At 46.2% G+C, this 22,305-nt stretch overlaps 1 protein-coding gene across 1 annotated transcript in view; it reads left to right on the top strand.

The window, feature by feature from the left end:
• The first annotated feature begins 594 nt into the window (after positions 1–594).
• PLXNA4 (plexin A4) overlaps positions 595–22,305 on the top strand; it is a 705,695-nt gene continuing 683,984 nt past the window's right edge. Inside the window, exon 1 of the mRNA XM_066633821.1 lies at positions 595–624. The gene's annotated coding sequence lies outside the window, so the exon portion shown is untranslated. The remainder of the gene's footprint in view (positions 625–22,305) is intronic.

The following is a 22,305-nucleotide window of genomic DNA, read 5'->3' on the forward strand; positions in this document are numbered from 1 at the left end:
GCCAGTGAAAAGGAGGCGGCGGCGGGGGCGCCTCGCCAGAGCCTCCGCGGCGGCAGCGAGTGAGCGGCTCCTGCAGCTTCCAATCTCCTGCAAACTTTCGGCGAGGTGGCCGAGGGCGCCCCGCCCGCCGCCCCCCTTGACCCTGCTCGGCCAGGGCGGCGGCGAGCCCCCCGCCCCGGAGCTCCCCTGCAGCCGGGCGGGAGCCGCCGGCCTCCTAGGAGGGCTGCCGCCCGCGCCCTCCCCGTGGGCACTGCCGCCCCCCCGAGCCCGGTCCCGGGCAGCGGGGCGGAGCCTGGCGCGGCGCCGCTTAAAAGCGGGAGCCGGCCGAGCGCCCTGGAGCCTCCTGCCGCCGCAGTCGTGGGTGCAGCGCAGCCGACCGGAACCTCCGCGGGGCGCTGTGCGCGTGAGACGGGGGGCCGCGTGGGACGAGCACGGCACGGCACGGCACGGCGGCGCTTCCTCCCCGTCGCCTGACAGCCAGCCAGCCGGCTCTGCGGCCCCGCTGCCCGCCTCCCCACCTGCTGGCGGCTGGCTCCCGGGGAGCGGGGCGTCTGGAGGGGGCGCTGCTCCGAGGGCTCCCGGGACCGGCGGAGGGACGCCTGCGGCCGCTGGAGCAACGTAGAGGTACGGGCTGCGGGCGGCGCCGGGGGCGCGGGGCGTGATGTCTGCGGCGGAGTCGGGGGGAGCGTGTGGCTGGAAAGCCGCGCAGCGCCCGCGCGCACACCCGGGCACCATCTGCAGTGTCAATGCGGCGCCCGCGCTGAGCGGGGAGGCGGGAGGGCTCGGGCAGCCGCGGCGCTTCAGGTGAGCAGCCCCCGCCCCAGCTCCGGGCCCTGGGGGGAGTGCGGCAGCCCCACGCACCTGCCTGGAAGGGGCCGAAGAGCGGGGGCGACCCCGCCTGGGGGGGAGGAGAGGTCCTGCTGCCCTCCGCCTCCTCTTCTCGCCTCCCCCACCTGGGGGTGGTCGGGCTCTGGGAGGCGGAGGAGGCTTGGCGGTGCAGGACCCCGTCCCTACAGCCTCCCCAGAGAGCTCGCTGGGATCCTGCAGGCGAGGCGGAGATCCACCTGGGTGCCCGCAGATCTGATGCAGATGGGCTCGAAGCGATGAATGAAGCAGGAGGGCGGGGGGCACCAAAACGCAGTTGCAGCCGCCTGGCTGCGGTGCTGGGGCTGCGTTCTGGTCTGGGAGCACTTTCTTCAGTGCATGGGAAATATGCAAGCTCTGTCTGTTGGGGAGGGGCACCGGCACCCACCCAAGGCCATCTCCAACATCTTGTTAGCAGGCAAGTTTCATTGAGGCTGGCAGATGAGGGTCTGTGGACGGAGGGGGAGGCTTTGGCCAGGTTGGCATTGCAAATGTTTTTATTGGCTTTTTAAAAAATTGGCAAGACGATAAAAAAATGTCATGCGCATCCCGAAAAGCCTTGGAATCCGTTCCCTTCACCAGGGAATGCCCTCTTCAGATTCCGTGCCCAAGTTCCCATCCCTGCAGCAGCCGCCCTGGCACCAGGCGGAGAGGGAGGCACTGAGCTCCTGGAGGCATGTGTGGACACCCACCCACTGCAAGTGCCTGGACTTTTCCAGGCACTGATGATCAACCCTAAGAGAAGACTGGACCAGCCGGCTTCTAAAATGCGGGAGCTTCGGTCTCTGCAATGGAAAGGCTTTTGCCCACATCCTTTCTATTTTGGTTGAGGAACTTTGCTAGAGGAGAGATGGAGGAAGAGGGTTTTCGCTCCGCAACTCTTGTCTTCGCCTCAAGCTTTCCAGCTAATGTGGGATATCGGTTCACCCAGCAGAATCCCTCTTTTCCTGGAATTTAGATTCAAAGAGCTTGACAGCTACCATCAGTGGGCTTAGTAGAAAGGAAAGGACCAGGCAGTTTGTGCCCAGGCTCAACCCTGGCTTCTCTTTCTGGAAATATACTGCAGTAAGAGAGTGTCTCCGAGCCGGTGCAGAGTGCATTTCTTTTTCCACTAATCAAGGACTACTGGGAAGGCTTCCAGATCAAGCAATATTGAGGACTGGAAATTAAGCACCAAGCGAATGAGAAATGCTAGTTTTTTCTTCTGATTTTTCATCTGAAGGATCTATGGGGTGGATGTTGTGGTGATGTCCGTGCATTTCTGGTGCAAAATGAATTCTGCCAGAACTAACACACCTGATGAAAATTGGCTGTTGCCTATGGAAAGCTCATGCCATTACAAATGGGTTATGCTTTGTTAATCTTCTACAGGATTCTTTGTGGGTTTTGCTCCAGCAGCCTAACATGGCTACTCTTCAGAATTCATCTGAGCTGTGAGATACTCACCTCTTGGAGGTGGGGTTTAGCAAATGAGAAAGGGTTTGCCAAGGCTCACTCATCTTTCAGTTAATAATAATAATAATAATAATAATAATAATAATAATAATAATAATAATAATAATAAATATAATATAATATATGCACTACTTCATATTGTGCAGTGAGCCAGAGCCTATGTGTATTTACTCAGATGTAAGTACCATTGTTCTTAGCGAGTCTTACCCCCGGGCAGATGTGCATAGATTGCAGACTTAGAGCCCAATCCTAAACATAGTGTGTCGGCTCACCGCCCGTGGTGAGCCATCACATACGTGCTGTAAAGCATGTTTGCGAGTCTTTAGCCCCAGTGCCAGCCGGCGCTGGGCTAGCACCAGTGGAAAGCTGATATTCCACCACTTGGCGGTCAGCCGAACTGCTGGGCTTGACCTGCTGGGCTGTGGAGAGGTAGGTGTGGGCAGATGGGGAGGAGGCATTCTGGGGCAGGGGGGAGGGCAGGGAAAAGGCAGGGAGGAGGTGTGCTGGGGAAGTGAGTGGTGTGGGAGGAGGGCGGGACCAGTGGAACTCGGCTCCACCAGATCCTGAGCGCCATGTCAGGCCTTGTGGTCTGCCGCAGAGGCTCTTGATTTTGTACCAGTTGCCGCAGAATCGAGTATCCCCATGGTGGGGATACTTTCCTTATCCAGGGGAAGGGAACAAATGTCCCCTTCTCTTGAGGAGCTGGCAGTGGCTGCCCAGTGCGCTTAGGATACTGCAGCAGCCATTTTTGGCACCCCCACGCACCGGGCAGCTTAGGATTGACTATCTTTGACCTTCCACATGAGGCAGAGTGCTATTATTTCTATTTTACAGACATTGAACTGAGGCTGAGATAGAAGGAGGGGACATTTTAGCCAGCTTTCTGTCTAAAGATGAAATTTTTTCTTTGCACCCCACCGCCTACAACATAGGGGGTCCAGCAAGTAACATTTTCTTTAAAAAAAAGAAGCATATGCACTTGCTGGAGGAATCCATATTGCTGGGGGAGAGGAGAGAAAGAAAATGTTACAGTAGAATTCAGAGCCAACATAGTTTTTGAAGGGATGGTGCACATACTAGAAACTAGAGTCTAGCCTGCTTTCCCCCCACTATTTTTTCCTTGCAAGATCCAATAATTGTCTTCTATTGTAGGATTTGATTTTTGATTTTTTTTCTTTTATTTCTTCCTTTCGCTGTCATGTCAGCGTACGTGACATTTTCAGAATTGAAATTTCCACGTACGTTTCAGCGTACGTGATCATTTTCAGAATGATCATAAAATACTAGAGTTGAAAGTTAGTGTAATCTAGTCCAACTCCCTGCTCAGTGTGGGCAGCTCCTGCATCCCTGACAGGTGGTAATCCAGCCTCTGCTTGAAATAGGTTCCTGCTCTTGGGAGCTTAATGGAAGAGAGAACAATAGGGGAAAGGAGAAATCAAGGGAATACTGCTCAGCTAGAAATGAGAATGAAGGAGTTTAACCACAGGCTTCAAGAATGAACTGAGTTTTGAGGAGGAATTTGAAGCCATTCACAACTCATCTACGATAAGGGGTGGTGGAGGAAGTTTCAGGTCAGAGGATATGACTGTCATGCTGACGTGTGCCTCAGCATCTTTAAGAATTAAGAGCATATGTGCAAATATGTAATTGAGATATGGCCCTCTGTAAAAGTTAATGCTTAACAGTGGCTGGCTAGTTAATTATATAGTATATACCTATATATGTTTTTTTCCACTCTTCATTTAAATTGATGCATTCTCATTTTTAAAGCAAAAAGGCATTTTTGTTAGAAAATTATATCAGAAATATTATTTGCAGGAATATTTTGGTGTCAGAGTAATATCTAAGGACAGTGTAGTGATTCTGGTGTTAGACCTGGAAGATCCAGGTTCAAATCCCTGCTTAGCCATGAGGCTTCATGTGTGACGTTTGGCCAATCACTCTCAACTTAATCTACCTCACAGGGTTGTTGTGAGGTTATCAAAAATCAAAACTTTAGATATAGGCTGATGGGTTCTGAGCTGTCTGTGACAGATCAGGAGAGAGATCTTGGGGTGGTGGTGGACAGGTTGATGAAAGTGTCGACCCAATGTGCGGTGGCAGTGAAGAAGGCCAATTCTATGCTTGGGATCATTAGGAAAGGTATTGAGAACAAAACAGCTAATATTATAATGCCGTTGTACAAATCTATGGTAAGGCCACACCTGGAGTATTGTGTCCAGTTCTGGTCGCCGCATCTCAAAAAAGACATAGTGGAAATGGAAAAGGTGCAAAAGAGAGCGACTAAGATGATTACGGGGCTGGGGCACCTTCCTTATGAGGAAAGGCTACGGTGTTTGGGCCTCTTCAGCCTAGAAAAGAGATGCCTGAGGGGGACATGATTGAGACATACAAAATTATGCAGGGAAAGACAGAGTGGATAGGGAGATGCTCTTTACACTCTCACATAACACCAGAACCAGGGGACATCCACTAAAATTGAGTGTTGGGAGAGTTAGAACAGACAAAAGAAAATATTTCTTTACTCAGCGTGTGGTTGGTCTGTGGAACTCCTTGCCACAGGATGTGGTGATGGCGTCTAGCCTGGATGCCTTTAAAAGGGGATTGGACAAGTTTCTGGAGGAAAAATCCATTACGGGGTACAAGCCATGATGTGTATGCGCAACCTCCTGATTTTAGAAATGGGCTAAGTCAGAATGCCAGATGCAAGGGAGGGCACCAGGATGAGGTCTCTTGTTATCTGGTGTGCTCCCTGGGGCATTTGGTGGGCCGCAGTGAGATATAGGAAGCTGGACTAGATGGGCCTATGGCCTGATCCAGTGGGGCTGTTCTTATGTTCTTATGTTGTGAAACAAAAGCAGGGAACTGTGTGTAGCACCCTGAGCTCCTTGGAGGAAGGGCAGTATATGGGAAAAAATCCATTAACTGAGGTTTCCCGTTCTCCAGTGTAAGTGAATTGTTGTACTTGGGGACACTGCAGTGAGGGCAAATCTTTTCCTGATCACTGACAGAAATCTGGTGGACTGCAAAGAGAGGTTTTCTATTTTCCCAAGGATCCTTGCAATCTATAGCTCTTTCTTGTCCATATCTCTTGACTGTCATAAGGGTAGAAGACATCTATCTAGTTACGGTATATGCAAATAATTTTTAATCTATGCCAGTTACCAACATTTGGTCACACTCAAGATGCAGAATCCAGAAAGGGCTATGGAGGTACAAGCAAGTTTGATTCTTAATGTTGAGGTCCACAGGGACAGGAAGCGAGTGTGCTTTCGGTCCCAGTAGAGTCCCCAATTGTGTCCTTAACTTTTTCCTTATGTAAATGAATGTAGGCATCCATGACAGCCAAGGAGGACAGCATTATGAGAGAAAACTCTACTCACCACCCTGACATTGTGTGGCCCTCATCAATGATGATTCTGTAAGATAGTTCCCTGGAAAGGTTGCAGTGAATGTCTATATAAAGGATCCAAGAGATGCAGTGCTACACACACCCGCACAGCAGGTTCTTGCAATATACAACACTTCCCTTATGTCATGATGACAAGCATTTTGCTATTTAATAATGGCTATGAGCTTTAAATCCACCCCTTCCCTGTTTCTCTTTCTTATGGTTTGCAAGGTAATGTGAATTCAAGTAGAATGGAATCACAGGCTGAGTGTCAGCGCTGCTAAGAGAGGAGAGCGGGCATGCATGTGTATTAACACTGTGACTGTAACCTGACTGTTGGTTCCATATTTTTTTCAGGCTTATATCCCTAAATGGTTTAGGCAAGGGAAAGTGATCTAAATGTGGTGCAGCACTTGCTTTTGATAGAAATGTAATGCTTCAGCAGAAGATGAGTTCTTCCAGGTAAACAAACAGGGGCTTGCTAAGTCCCATCAGTGTGAGCAGTTATTTGATCTGATCTTCTAGCAGGAGTGGTTTCAGGTTGGCCAAGTTGCTGTTTACTACCTCCTGGTTCTGTTGTCTCATGATGGCTTTATCATCTGTCAGTCTCTCATCCAGAATTCAACCAGGACTATGCCTGCTTAGCATTCTTCCAGCAGCCTTCCTCTCATCCCCCAGACCTTGTCTGCTGCCATTAGGCTGTAATTCTTATGTAACCTACCTGGGAGTAATTTTTATTTAAACAGATGGGAATTACTGAATAGGCATACATAGGGTTACACTGTAAGGGCCCAGTCCTGTCCAACTCCATTGGACCCTATATCATCTAACAGTGTTTAGCCTGCAAAATGTTTCATGGCTGTATAAATCTAATCAATTTTGACAACAACCTGTGAAGTAGGGTAGCCTAGGAGGCCATAACGTTCCTGAGGTTACCAGCCTAACCTTATAGATAAGTGTGAGTTTGAATTGTCTTCTGCATCCAAACTCGCATTCTCTGCATTGTCGGTATCCCACACTAGCCAGTCACACTCGAAATACGTTTGTGTGTAAATGAGGGCATAGCTTCTAAATCCTTGTATTGCAGAGGGGATTTGATCAAACATGGCTTTTTCACTTCTTTGTATAAAGCCAATGACATGCATGTGTGCCAAAATTTCTCCTCCTTTCCCACTTTACAAGATAGATACACAGCCCTGCCTTTCCACCCATCTGCATGATTAGTCTTGGGTAGGGGGAAAGCAGCATGTGGGCACACAATTTAGAACTGTTTTTTTTCCTTGGACTAGAAACATAATTATCATTTAATGTATATAAAATATGATATTCTCTTGATATTTAGCAACAGTTTATTGCTTCTTTCTTGCTGAAATGGTAAATCTGTATCTGGGCTGTAATGAACCACTTTCATCTGCAACTGGGGGCTTACAAGGTTGAATGCTCAACTATGTGAAAGTTGTCATGCTTATAGAAAATTAGCATGTCAGGAAGAAGGCTAGGCTAGAACTCTTCTCCCTGACTTGTATGTAGAGCAGTGGTTCTCAAACTGGTGGGTTGCGACCCACCAGTTCGTGTAACGCTTCCCCCATCCCTTTAAGCCCTTTAAGGGACGGGAGAAGGGGGGGAGGGAGGCAGCAACACGATCCCCAGGATCGCACTGCTAAGGGGGGCAAGGGGGGGTGCTTGTGGCTTGGCATGGTATAGGGTTGCAACAGGCTGCAGGAGGTACAGGGAGCCACGCGCAGCCGAGTGCAGCGCTCCCCGAGGCTTGGAACCTGCAATAGAAGTGGGTGCAAAGATCTTCATGCCCGGAGCATTTGCCCCGTTCTTCTAATCGGCTGCTGACTGCCCTGACACAGGTCTGCCACTTCAGTGTGAACTAGGCCTACCTGTGCATGCGTTAAAAGGATGGAATTGCATTTTGGCACACCTCCATACAAAGTCAAATTATCATGCACGTCTATAGTGTCCTTAGTGTATGATTTTGGGAGCAACATGGTGACCAGAGGAACATGGCATTTTTATTCCCCCCTCCCTTGATGAGGATCTAGAGGACTAGAATGACATTGTTACAGGTAGCTAAGCAGGGGAAAACCCCAGTCATTGAAATCCTTTGAAATTTGTGTGGCAGGGGAACAGCTGTCACTGTTCTCTTTGCATGTCATGTGGGAAGAGAGGAAAAGATTGTTTGCAGGAGAATCAACCATCTCTGAAGGATGGATTTATTTCACTTGGGCCCTCAATCTTGGTAAATATTTTTTTAGAGGCATGAAAGCAAGCTACCCGGCTCTCTTTATCTGGTGTCCATATTTCACGTGAAAGACAATCAGAGCTGTAATCGGAAGACCAATGGAAAACAGGCTTGCTGGTCTGTTCTGCTCTTATAATTACAGTGTGTGCTTCGTCCTCGTATGAGATTAGTCGCTTCTCTCTCCTCCCCCCCCCCCGAGCCGTAGTCTTAAGGTTTCAGGGATCAGAGCATTACTTGGGTAATTTTAATTGTCTAGAGGGTTTTTCATCTTAAAAAAAAAAAAAAATCTAAGAAGCCCTTGTAAGAAGCATGGTTAATAAGGAGCTGAGCTTCAAATGATGCAACAGATGTACTATTTGCAAATGGATTTCTGGCATTCTTTATATCATATATGCAGACAGACAAATTTCATGATTTTTTTTATTGGGTGGCAGGTTCCTTTAAAATGAGAAGGGGGGATCTTGGTAAAGAGAGAGCAACTTTCTTCCTTGGCTTTCATTCTCCTCTGAAATTCAATAATTTTGAAGAACTGCAAATTTAATGAGAACTGATTTAAAGCTGGGGTATGTCTGTTAAAGGCAGGCATGTAGATGCATTGCAGGAATATTCATGTGATGACAGTAGCTGCTTTTGTAGGCTTTTGGGCTAGGCTTGCAAGTAGTTATTTGCATGATCACCTTTGGTGAATCAGTATCATCTCCAGATGTTCCAACATGAGAGCTTTACAAAAGTTAAGCATTGATTATGTATGTGGGGAGTTGTGCTAGTAAATCTCCTCATGTACTAATAACCTGTGCAGACTTATCTGCAATGCTATATAGATGCACAGTTGCTTTGAGTTACAGCTGAAGCCATTGTAATGTACAGGTCCAGCCTATTTATACACGGATTTGACTCAACACGAATGGCCATTGCAAATGAGAAGGAATGTGCTGATCCCTGGAGAAGGGGAAAAATGCACTACTTTAAAATCAGTTTAAAAAACTGAACAGTCCTTTAACAATAGCCTCCTTAATGAGAGAGAGAGAGGGCAGCTGGCTGACAATCCATCAAGTCTTCTCTCTCCAGTGGCGCCTCCCTTCCCCCTGAGCATGTTTGAAGGGAGGGACTGAGTGAAGCGCTTGGAGGATGACTGATTGATGGATTGTCTTCTTAATGACTCTTACCTTAGAGTCAAAAGGTCAGCAAGTCTGTTTTTAAATCACCAGAGCAAAGAAACTTTGTTTTTTAAATTGATTTGCTATAGTGCGTTTTTTTGCCATCCATGTGAGTGCTTGGAATGGAACCCACTCAGATAATTAATCTCAACCTGTAGGATGCTTTCAGAATGACTGACACACATGGTATTGGCATAGAGCTTGCAGGACCAGCCCCTATTTATATAATTAGGGCTCAGGAGTTACACTATCTGCTGGTGTTAGTAAAATGTCATGGCATAAATTTAAATGGAGTAATCCAGGGCAGGAGAGCAAAGGTAGGGAAAGGGGATGCCTGGACTTTCCAGAGGCAGCTGGTGGGTCACTGGGGGTACCAGGATGCTGGAGTAGAAGGGCTTATGGCCTGATCCAGCAGGGCATTCATATGTACTTGCAGTCTTCTTCACTTCTTATACTCATCTACATCTCTCCCACCTTTGCTTCCCTGCAATAGGGATTCATGGCCATCATGCCTTGTGACCATTGATAGATCTGTCTTCCATGCATTAATCCAATCTGCCTTTAAAACCATTCATTTTAAAGCCTTTTGTGTGATGCAGAAAGGGGCTTCTTATGAATTATGGTAGTATAATCAGAAGGTGAAGGCATGCAAGGTGAAATTATGCCTTGCAGGATGATAGACTTAGCGTGGTCTCTCAAGTGATGCTTCCAAACCTTCTTGTTTGGAAAGAGCTTTCTGTGAACTTCTTATTGTGGGGTAGAAAATGGAAGAGCATAATTCTACAAGGAAATTCACACTCTCATTCATGCTGCTTTTTCTCATTTGATTTCCAGACAGGAAATCAGAAAACAATTTTTAAGTGCCACTCATGAAAATGGTTAATCCAGGGTCTGAGGGCGCAATCCTATCCCACTTTCCAACACCGATGCAGCTGCAGTTCAGCCCCTAGGTAAGGGTACAAAGGTTTCCTTACCTTGCGGGGCTCTCCATGACTGCCTCCTCACCACAGATGCAGCATACAAGCTGTTGGCTCAGCTGTATCAGTGCTGGGAAGTTTGATAGGATTGGGCCCCGAGTCTGGTCAGCCGCTACATCCAGCAGGGGTCACAGAAGTGCAGAACAGGCTCTGAGAAATGATATGAGAGGAGGAAGGTAGTCTGCCCTGAGAACAGGCACTCAGCCCTCGGAACAGGCTGCACAGCCTCTGTAATGGAAGGCAAACGAGCAAGGACTGGGTCTGGTGAACTCAAGAGCAGTGGCGGACCTCCCCAGCCCTGGGGCAGAGGTCCACGATGGTGCCCCCTGTGGACTGCTGCCACCTCCTCCACACCGAAATCCGCCCCCCACCCACTCACCTCAGCCTCACGGATACTCATGTGACCCATGTCTGCATCAGAAAAGCCTCCTGAAGATTCTTCAGTACTTTAAACTGTGCTTCCGGGAAACACATTTTGCGGCAGGCAGTGCCCAGTTCTATCTTACCGTCTGTTTGATTACGTATTTCATTTTGGAACCACCTTCCCTCCAAGGAGCTCTGGGCAGCCTACATGGCTCTTCCACCCTCCCCCCTTATCTTCTCAAGAGCTGTAATTAGTTGGCTGAGACAGAATGACTGACCCACAGTTGGCTCAGGTGTTCTATGGTTGCATGGGAATTTGAATCCAGGTCTCCCTAAGCTTAGTCCTGCGTGGGAACCAGTACACCAAACTGGTGGCAATCTGACAAAGTTCTGCTGCTGCCAGTTTTTATGCAGTGTGTTTGGTACATGCAAATCACCTGACACCTGGCTCTGAGGAAGCACTTGCAATTGCTGGTGTTGTCCATGGAGACCAGAGGAGGTGGCAACTCTGAAGCCTGAGCAGTCTCGAAGTATTTTATTTATTCTCAATCTGTCTAAAACCTGTGTTGCTTTGGTACTAATAGTTCCAAGAGCAGCAGATACCTTACAAAAAAGTTGCATAAAACCATCAAGCAGCAGCAACAATAATAGTTCAGCAGAACAAAAACCAACAGGAAGGCCAAAGGAGCAGACATTTAAAACCAACTGATTGGCATGCTGAAAGGCCTCTCATACTCTCATCCGTGTTATGCCATGCATGATTCAGGGACTAGCTTGCCATTAGTCCTCTGGCATTTTACAATGCAATCCTATGCAGGTCTACTGAAATGTACTTTTGAGTAGACTTGTACTGCTAAAGATGGGAAAGGACTGGGAGGAGCCATTGCTGCTGCTTTCACTCCAAACTAAACACATAAAACCGCCTTGACCGTCAGACCGTTTGCCAATGAGAAATTGTAGTAGGAAAGGTTGGGGAGTCCTTAATAGAATTTAAATGTTCCCCCTGGCTTGCTGCTTCCAATTTTTGCCAAATAATGACTCCTCCTGTAGCCTTCTAAAAATAGTTGCTAAAGGCACAAAAGCTAAGGGGGCTTGCCCCCTCTTTGGACTGCCCTGTAAGTCAAGTGCTGCCATTGTCTCAGCCTTCTTACCTAGTATTGTCTTCAGCTCTCCAGGGTCTCAAGCAGGGGGCTTTCCCAGCCATGTTACCCCAGTTTTTTATCTGAACCGGAGACCTCCTGCCTCTGAAGCATGTGCTTGGCTACCAAGAACAGGTGCTCTACCCTTTCCCCCCAGAGAAGCTGCTGGAGCTGCCCTGTGAGCCACATTTTTCCCTCTGATTGTCTGCACTTCTCCATCTCAAGCAGAGGCCCTTCTCATCACTGGTGTTGGAGATCCTTTTTATTGGAGGTGCCAAGGACTGAAGCCAGTACTTTATGGATGCACAGCATGGCTTGGCCACTGAGATCCAGCCTGCCCTCCTTAGTGCTTCTGGCTCTCCTGAGGTCATAGTGCAGCCCCTCCAGTGCAATCTGTTTCTTTTTGCAAAGTCAAGGAAAGTCAGCAGTCAGTTCAGGAAATGTTGATTCACCTCTCTTCTATCCTAGCATAAGACCATGCAGAGTCATAGCAGAGCTGTCTTCACAGTACCATTATTGCAGCAACCTTTGAAGACCCCATGATAATCAGCATCCTGAGGGGTGTGCGCACCCCTGGAACTCCTTGTTTGTATAGTTGGGGTTTTTATTTCAGGATAACATCCTTAAGAGCGCAATCTCTGAATCTTGATTCAATAAACAAGTGCTAATTAATAAGTTCTCTCATTAATTTTGTGTGTATGCTAGGTATGTGTAGTGTTGGCCAGATGCTGTATTAGCAAAGGAAGGGCTAAGGGTTAGAGGAGTGGATTTTTGCACTTGCCTGATGCTTCAGTAATTGGCAGTGAGCACCAGCTGCAGTTGTGCATAATTCATTTTTATCACCACACCTCAAAAAGGAAGTTGCAGAGCTGTGAAAAGTGCAGCGAAGAGCCACCAAAATGATCAGGAGGTCGGAGCACCATCCTTACATAGGAAAGCTACAATGTGTGGGGCTTTTTCTTTTAGAAAAAAAGGCAACAAAGTAGTGTGGGGGTATTACTATTAGAATATGCATGCTGTGGGAAAAGTGAAGAGAGAGACATTTTTCTCCCTTTTCTCACAACTCTGGGAACATGGTGATCCAATGAAACAGGTTGGTAGGTGATTTGGGACAGGCAAAAGGAATTTCTTCTTCACACAATACATAATTTATGGCAATGGTTCTCAGACTCCTGAAGAGTTTGACTCCTGAGGTAAGTGCTTGCAGGGGCTGGGACTGGGATGAGGGGGATGTCCTAATGGCACCACAGCGATTGTGTGCCTAAACATTTAAACATACCTGGGGGGACTGTACAGGTACCTGGAGGGTCCTAGAGCCTTGCAGCCCCCTCTGCAAGCCTTCCCTCTGCTGCAGCCCATTTCTGGTTTGCTTGCAGAGCTCTGGAGTGCAGAATTTCCAAAAATGGAAGTGGGTGCCGACTGCAGATTGGAGTCCACTGCAGTGGAGGGGAGGCTTGCAGAGGGGGCTGCAAACCTCCAAGACCCTCCAGGAGGCTGCACAGTCCCCCAGGTGTGTTTAAATGCACCTGGGTGCCCATGGCACTGCGATCACTGCAGCTTCACCGGGACACCCATTTATGGGTCACTCCCCTTAAAGGGAAAGTGACTCATTTACGTTCCAATGGTGGGAAGCAACCCACCATTTTGAGAACCACTGATCTATGGAATTTGCTGCCCCAAGCTGTGGTGATGGCCAATAACTTAGATCAGGGGCCTTCAAACTTTGCCCTGCAGGCAGGATCTGACATGCCAGAATAATTATTCTGAGTGCAACGGTGACAAAGCCCACCATTCCACCCCACAGCCAGCAGATTTCGCGCCTGTACATTGTCGAGCCTAGCACTGGGGAGCTACTTCCCTGGGAAATCAGGGCACAAAGAAAAAAATTTTTTTCAGCTTGGCATCCAAGTGCTAGCACTCCACTTCTAGCCATGGTACTAAGTTTTGCCCTGTACTTCTAAACTTTTAATGGCATCTAGCTGCTTTTTATGTTACCTGACCACCCATTTTAGTTTGGACATGTTTTTTAATTGCTTACTACTTCTCTTTCTTTGTTATTTTGTAGTTTTGTTGATTATTGATTTGTTGTGCATTTTATCATTGCTACTACAGGTGTCTGCCACTTAACGACGGGGATATGTTCTTCAATCCCCATTGTTGTACGGTTAGGTTGTTAAGTGAACATTCAGCCCAATGTAGTGCCTTTGTTGTGTAAATAGACACTCCCTGCCAGAAACTAGGTGACTGCATAGGCTACTGGAGATAGATTGCCTTCAGGCTGAACATGCCAAGTTCCCTCAACCTTTCCTCTTAGGGATTGTCCTCCAGCTCCCTGATCATCCTCATCGCTCTCCTCTGAATTTGCTCCAGTTTGGCTGCATCTTTCTTAAAGTGGGGTGCCCAGAATTGGACACAAGACTTCTTTGCAGCTGCATCACATTGCTGACTCATGTTCATCCTGTGATCCACTGCAAGATCCCGCTCACATGTAGCGCTGCCAAGCCATGTATCTCCCATTTTATACCTGCATCTTTGGTTGTTTTTGCCCAAGTGCAGAACTTTGCATTTATCCCTGTTGAACTTCATCTTATTCATTTCAGTCCAGTATTCCATTTTGTCTAGGTCTTCCTGAAGGCTTCTACTGTCTTCTATTGTGTTTGCTACTCCTCCCAGTTTGGTGTCATCCACAAATTTGATGAGGCTTCTTTGTATCCCCTCATCCAAGTCATTGATGAAGGTTTTAAAGAGAACTGGGCCCAAGACAGAGCCCTGCGGTACCCCACTTGAAACTGTTTTCTAGGTTGATGCGAAGCCCTCTGTGTACGGCCCTCTGTGTACGGCCGTCCAACCAGTTGCGAATCCATCTAATGATTGTATCATCAAACCCAGATTTTACCAACTTGCTGATTAGGATGTCATGTGGGACTTTGTCAATTGCTTTACTGAAGTCAAGATATATTATATCTACCGCATTCCCACAGTTCAGTAAGCTAGTCACCCAATCAAAAAAGGAGATGGGATTTGTCTGGCAAGATTCTGACAAATCCATGTTGGGTTCTGTTGATCACTGAGTTGTTGTCTAGATGTGTGCAAACTGTGTTTTATGATTTTTTTCCTAATATCTTCCATGGTATTGAAGTCAGACTGACAGGTCTGTAATTTCCTGGGTCGTCTTTTCCCCCCTTTTTAAAGATTGGGACTGCATTAGCCTGCTTCCAGTCTAGTGGCACCTCCCCTGTCCACCAGGATTTTTCAAAGATAATTGACAGAGTCTCTGCAAGTACATCTGCAAGTTCCTTTAGTACTCTAGGACGCAGTTCATCTGGTCCAAATGACTTGAATACACTGTGGACAAGTAAGTGGTTTTTAACTAGTTCCCTGTCAATCCTAGGCTGCAGTCCTGTGCTGTCCAGGTTTTCTTTACCTCTTCAGGGATGTAAGCATATCTCCTCATCAGCCAAGGATCCAGCACCCCCATTTGCACAATCTTCCTGAGAGAAGACGGAAGCAAAGTAGGAGTTGGGCAGCTTCATCTTTTCTTGGTTTCCAGACACTAATTGACTATCCTTGTCCAGGAGCAATCCCACACCCTTGTTTCTCTTCCTCTTTCTTTGGGCATATCTAAAGAAAACTTTCTTGTTATTCTTGACATCCCTGGCCAGCCTTAGCTTATACTGAGCTTTATCATTCCTGACCCTCACCCTGCAAGACCGGGCTATCTGACTGTACTCCTCCCTGGTGATCAGTCCCATCTTCCATTTCCTATACATGTCTTTTTTAATCATCAACTCACCGCTGAGTTGCCTGTTGAGCCATCTGGGTTTTTTGAGGTGTCTTCTCCTTTTCTTTTTCATAGGGAAGGTTTCTGCCTGAGCCTGTAGAAATTGTTTCTTAAAAAGCTCCCACCCATCTTGAGCCCCTTTTTCCATCAACACATGGGATTCCACCTATCAACTCTCTGAACTTGTTAAAAATCAGCCTTCCTGAAATCCAGTGCAGAGGTTTCGCTGCATGTTCCTTTTGTTTCCCATAAGACTGAGAATGCAAACATTTCATGATCGCAAAATAATATTATGACCTCTTTGCTTTCAACAATTTTTTCAATTTTGTGGTCCCACCAGTTTCTGGCTATAGGTAGCTTGTATTTTTTACAGATGTTCCAGTGTATCATTGTTGCTACCTTGTCATGCCTTTGCTTGTAGTCTGTTTGTGCGATCTTTTTACAGCAACGAATTAGGTGGTCCAATGTTTCATCTGCTTCTTTGCAGAGACAGCACTTGCTGTTTGCTGTTTTTTTTCCTACTCTTGCTTTTATTGCATTTGTTCTTCCTGTTATGCCTGTTTTTGTGCAGCCATCATTAGACCCTCTTGTTTCTTCCAGTTGCCTTTTTTGAGCCACTGCCAGTTCTTGGTAATGTTTGTTTTTCAGTAGGCAACACACTCATCTAGTCCAAATGCCATTGCAATATCATTACTATATATACGAACGGTGTTTATAAGTGATTCTATTTCAGATTGGGACTTTCCATACAACTTCAAATCGTCCATGTAGAGCAGATGATTTATTTTATTTGATGTTTTTGATGTTTGGTATCCAAGGCCTGTTTTATTTAATATTTGTGAAAGTGGGGTCATGGCAGTATCAAACAACAGAAGCGATAGGGATTCCCCTTGGAAGATGGCTCATCTGATGTTCACTTGACTGAGAGTCTCGCCATTGATTGTTAACTGTGTACTCCACATGCTCATTGCCTTTTTTTACAAATGTCTGAATATTTTTGCTGACACCTGTCATTTCTAAATATTTTAATATCCAAGCATGAGGCAATGAGTCGAAGGCCTTCTTGTGATCAATCCATGCAACACTTAGATTTGATTTTCTTTTTGCTATTTTCTAAAATCATTTTGTCAAACGCCTCTGGTGTTTGGGCAATTTCCCTTCTCCTCAGTTGGAAGCTGCTTATTGACTAACAAGTGTAGCTTTATTTCATCTGCCATTAGACCAGTTAATAATTTAAACATGGTTGGCAGACAGGTTATTGGTCTATAATTATTTGGAATGGCACCTTTTGCTGCCTCTTTCATTATGACGTGAGTTTTTCCAGTTGTTAACCACTGTCCATAATTACCCCCTTGCAAAATAAGATTAAACTGTTTTGCTAGGTGCTGACGGAGACTTGTTAGATGTTTAAGCCAAAAGCCATGCAGTTCATCATCACCTGGTATAGTTCAATTTTTAATTTTCTTTATTCTTTTACTTATTTGGGTGTTTTTCAATTTTGCATTTGTTGACTACATTTTTTGACCTTGTTTATCCAGCCTGCCTTTTTGTTATAATCTGTAGGAACATTCCGTAGTTTTGCCCAGAACTGCAGTGTTTCTTGATTTGTTGTTTCTTGCAGTTTCTCCATCTATGCATTAACAGAAGCATTTTTGACTGGAACTGGAGGTTCTACCTAAATTCCCTAAGCAATTCTGACTTCGTATCTGCTAATCTTTTTTGATGCTGCTGTTATTTGCTGTTTCACGGTTTCCAGTCCTTCTGCCATTTCTTGCAAATTTTTAGTTATTTCTGCAAGTGCACCATTTACATCTTTTAATACTTGAGCAAGATACCTTTTTGCAACTGTTTATAGAGCTGGAAAGCGTATCCTGGTGTTTGCTTGGTTCATATGTTCAGTTATTTTTTGTTTCAGTTCTTGCTGCTTTTCTGTTAAATGACATTCAAGTTTTTGAGATGTCATTTAACAAAGGAGAGGTTGCTTGATTTTGAATTTGAGATGGTTGAACACCAAGAGCATCCTCTGTCACCAGCATCTCCTCCTGTGCCTGGGCACCTTCTTCCCTGGATGGTAATTCTTCTTGCATTTCTTGAGCCTGCGTTATTCTTTGCAGTTCTTCCAGCTCAACTTCTGTGAATAATTTATTCCTTTCTATAAATCTTCGTTGATCTGCTAACCTTTGTTTTGATATTTCTGTATCTGGATGTTTCTGTTTCCAAATTCAGTGCATTCTTTTCTCATAACCTCTTCTGGCTGAGCTAGACTTGGAATAGCAGATCATGACTTCTTTGTTGGTGTTTCTTGTGAATTTTTTCCGTTTAAGCAACATTTCTTCCAGTAGCCGTACAGTCTCCAGTCCTGGTTGCTCATCTGGAGATCCTGAGTCCTGTAGCCTGCTTATAACCAGGTGTCCAGGAACTCCATCACCTAGCATGGTCCTTGCTGACCAAGGCGATGACCAAGCTGGCATGGACTTTCTATTCATTTTTCGCACCATGCTAGGAATGGGTTTGGGACACATCTAATCTGACTTCTCAGCAGAGGCCTGTCTGGTTTGGGTGGCTCTGTCCAGCTTAGCCCCCTGCCTCACTGAAGCACGCAGGTCCCACCACCACTGTGGGGGTTTATATTATTATTATGATATTTATCATGATGGGCAGGAGGTCTGGTCTAGAGGGTAGAGCCTCCGTTAGCCCGAAGATAACATCAGAAGGTCACCAGTTTGAGGACACCTGAACAGCTGAGAATGGTGAGACTTTGAATAAAGTCAGAAGAGTAATCTGATGACCAGAAAGGCGGTATATAAATACCTAGTTATTGTTATTTATATGGCACTTGTAATTCTTTCCACATATGAGCCTGTGATTCTGTAGTTTTGGGCATACCTTCATCTAGGTTTAGCCTCCTATACTTAAGCATCTCCACAGTTTTTTACTGGCTGCTGCAGAGGATACAAAAGCATTGCTAGAAGCAGGAGACAAGCATTAACTTATCAGCCAAGGCAAGAGATTAAGCACATGCAGGTATCTCCAAGCAGTGACTTTTGTGATGCCTGAACTTTTGTGATGGCCTGAGGTTCAGAAGCAGGTCTTTGGCTAAGTAATTAGCTAGAGAGAGCTGCTAGCCAAACGTAGATTTTAGCTCATGACCTAAAGCAGGGGTGCCCAAATCCCGGTCCTGGGGCCACTTGCGGCCCTCAAGGACTCCCAATCTGGCCTGCTGGGAGCCCCCAGTGATCTCTGGCTCTCTAGAGACTTGCTGGAGCCCATGCTGGCCCGACGCAACTGCTCTCAGCCTGACGGCCAACTGTTCAACCTCTCATGTGAAGTGTGGGATAAGGGCTCCCTCCACTGCTTGCTGTTTCATGTCTGTGTTGCAGCAGTTGCAGCAAAGGAAAGGCTGGCCTTGCTTTGTGCAAGGCTTTTTATAGGCCATGAACTATTGCAAGACCTTCATTCATTTATCTCTAATGAATTCCATCTCTAATGTATTCATTTATGTAAATTTATTCAAATTTGAAATGTAAATTGACTCTCTTTTTTTCCTGGCCCCCTACACAGTGTTAGAGAGATGATGTGGCCCTCCTGCCAAAAGTTTTGGACACCCCTAACCTAGAGGAATAATTCTCTGCAGCTAGTAGATGTCAGGCTTCACTGGTTTGTGATTTTCCTCCCAGCCATCCTTGCTGCCTTGCGTACCAGGGGCTTGCTTGTCCTTTTCCTACGTAGCAATGAATTAATGAGAGGCAGCTGGCAGTAGGAGCCTGCCTTCCAGACAGGGCAGCTGTGGGGACCCAATGTAGATCATCTGGAATCTGTTTGCATTAGGCACATTTATGTGATCTATCCTTGCATACTACCCTCCCCCATCCAACACCGTTTACAAGAACTCAGGAATATAAATCTTTGTGTTAGAAAGATGAGTACCTCACAGTTAAACAGCATGCTTTGTGTGCAAATATTTGCAAAATGAATTGGCTCATGACACTACTTAAGAGCAAAGTATTCTTTGGGGGAAAGTGGAAATTGGAAGCCATAACGGTTGACAAAATTTCAGATTTTTTTTTTTGGGGGGGGGAATCAAATTATTATGGTAAATGACTCCAATTCTCCTTCTGCCTGGTAGTCAGTGACTATAAGGCCCAATTCTAACTTTTCTCTTCTTCCTCTGATGAATTCCAAACTCCCTTCCTTTTTTCTGCGTTAACCAGGATGCGGCATTAAACCGAAACACATGGTTTCACATGGTTGCACCTTTCAACCAGAGCTTGGGCCAGTTTGGATGATACTTTTACTGGATGACTGAACCTACACATTAAAAGATGTGTGCACTCATGGCATTCTCTTGTCCTGCCCCTCCCTTCCACCAGCTCTCTGATAGTTCTTCTTGAGCTACTGAGGGCAGGGGTTCATCTCAATTCCTCCCATACCCATGCTGCTACATTTACTGTTAACATAGGTTGAACATCATTGTGGGGAGTGGTGGTGGTGGTTCAGATAAGCCATTCCACTCCATTAGTAATACTTCTTGGAGAGGTGGGAGAAGCAAGGGAAGGGACCAGGAAAACATGTTTGTGGTGTGAGTGTGCATGTCTTTTATTATGTGGTCAATATCAATATTCTCTGAACCAGTCCTCTGAATCCAAGCTCCCTTGACTGCTAAGGGTCACAGCCTCCCCCCCCTCCCTTATACGAATGAAGCAGGTACATGTATGGCAAGGCTGGCCCATCACATTTTGTTTGGCCCTAAGAATACTGCTTGACTCCTTTCAAAGTCAATCACTTCCAAATGCTTCATTCACAAAATAAAATTTCCCCCTGAGGCCTGTGAATAAGCAAGGGAGCTGGTGTCACCTTTCAGTCTTTTTAAATTGTTGGATGGCTGAATTTGTAATTATTGGGTTTTGAGGAGTGAATTAGTAGTAAATCAAGCCCTCAACACTTCTCAAAAACTGAGTGTGGTGCGTTTTAAATGATAAATATCTCTCTGAGATGTAAAGTCATGGTAAATCAAAAGCAGGAAAACTTGTGTCCAGTCCCTTTGGGAAAGAACACCCGCAACAAATGTGGATATTAATCTGGGCCTGGAGGGCTGCTACTCGCTTCCTCTTTGCTCCGGTGTAGGACGAAGAAGAGCTCCAAGGGGTAGAAAATGCAGCAGCACAATTGGTCTGTTTTTCTTTGTGAATCAATATTTGCTAGTAAACTGGTTTCCTACCAGCGATTTGGTCATAACAGAGCCCAGGAAAGATTTATGTAGGAGAGAGAAGAGACTTACCCAGTTGAAAGAGGTTATCACAGGAACAGAGAGTCCAATTTGACTCCTTTACTGGAGTTCATAATAAGGCTCAGCATTTATGTAGTCCTTTAAAGTAGTTCTCATAGCAGTCTTTACAACAACCGTGTAGAACACTGGAGTTTTATGATCCTCTTATTGCATATGAAGCTGTCTTGTCCTGAGGCTGACCATTGATCTGTCCAGCCCAATGTTGTCTCCTCTGATTAGCAGAGGTGCCTCTTTTCACCTACTACCTGTCCTTTTTCAGTGAAGTTTGAATCTTGGGCCTTTTGCATATGGTACACACACTCTGTCAGAGCGCTGTTGCAGATGGGGAATAAAACTGAGAAAATGCTGAGTGGGCTGAGGGCAAAGATGGGATTCAGATCCACAATTTCCTAATTCACTGCTCAGTTGCTTTTCCACACCCTTTATCTAAAGTGATATTTAGTTGTGCTACTTCCTATTTTTTTCTTGTTTGTCTTCTGTTTTTGGAAGTTTCTGCTCAGGCAAAGTATCTGGATGAGTTCTGGTGAAAGTCAAAATAATATTGATGACATTGTTCCAGAAAGTGTGTGTGTGTATATTGTACCCCTGCTTGAAAAAGTTCATGGAGCAGAAGTCTGTCGAGAAAGACAGTTCCTTGTGTGTGGTCTCCTCCACCATGAATTCCTTTGTTCCTCACTCCCGTAATTGTTCGCCTCATTATTTCCAGACCAGCCATCATATGTCCTCATCATCATTTGGTGCAAGTGAAGTGATTGTCTGGTCAATGCCTTCTCTTATCTTGTCTGTTCTGCCTCTGATGATGAAAGGCGATGTTTGTGCTGGCCTTTTGTGTGCATTGTGGGAGGGGTGTCTGCCTGAGGACGGAGCATCCTGAGTCAGGCTAAGAATGATATGACAGATTGACTTGCCACTGAGCTCTGCTGATGTTCGAGGTGGATTTGGAGAGTCTTGTTCAGGTGAATTATCTCTAACTCCTTGGAGGGACGTTAAGAGTTTTTATGAGGCATGTGAAACATTTCAGGATGAGTTTTACACCAGTTGCTCCTAAACTGCAACCATGTCAAGAACGGAGATGAATCTGAAGGGGCTTATTTGGGCAGGGTTTCTGCAGAATAGTTCGTCTTGCCTCTTTTATGTGCTGGAACTCCCCTGTAGGCATTGGCTAGTTCTAGACCTGCTTGGCTGCCGGTTGCCTCACCTGCCCTCAGAGCAGACTCTGGCACTAAAGTGTGAATGTGTCAACAGATTATACCCACTTGTGCTTAGTCAGTCCCCCTCTCTCCCAGGATATCTTTAAAAGGACAATCAGTACAAAGTTAGACGGATTTTGTTAACATGAGCACAATTTTGCAGGGGATGGTGACTAACAGGGCAATCCTGAGTTGCCTGGTGTGTCGCATCCTGTGTGCTCCAGGCAGCCACTGCCTCCTTCTCAGGAAAAGGGGACTTTTGTGCCCTTCCCCTGGGTAGGGCAAGTAGCCTGCAATGGGGCTACTTGATTCTACGGCAACCCTAAGGTAGACCCGTAGAATCAAGAACCTCTGTGTCAGGCAGCCAACCCGAAGGTTGCCGTAGAATCAAAAACCTCCGTGTTGGGCAGCCAGCCCAACACGGAGGCTCTGGATCCGGTGAAGCCTCCT

Source organism: Tiliqua scincoides, chromosome 7 (genome assembly GCF_035046505.1).
Source record: "Tiliqua scincoides isolate rTilSci1 chromosome 7, rTilSci1.hap2, whole genome shotgun sequence".
Classification (NCBI taxonomy): Eukaryota; Metazoa; Chordata; class Lepidosauria; order Squamata; family Scincidae; genus Tiliqua; species Tiliqua scincoides.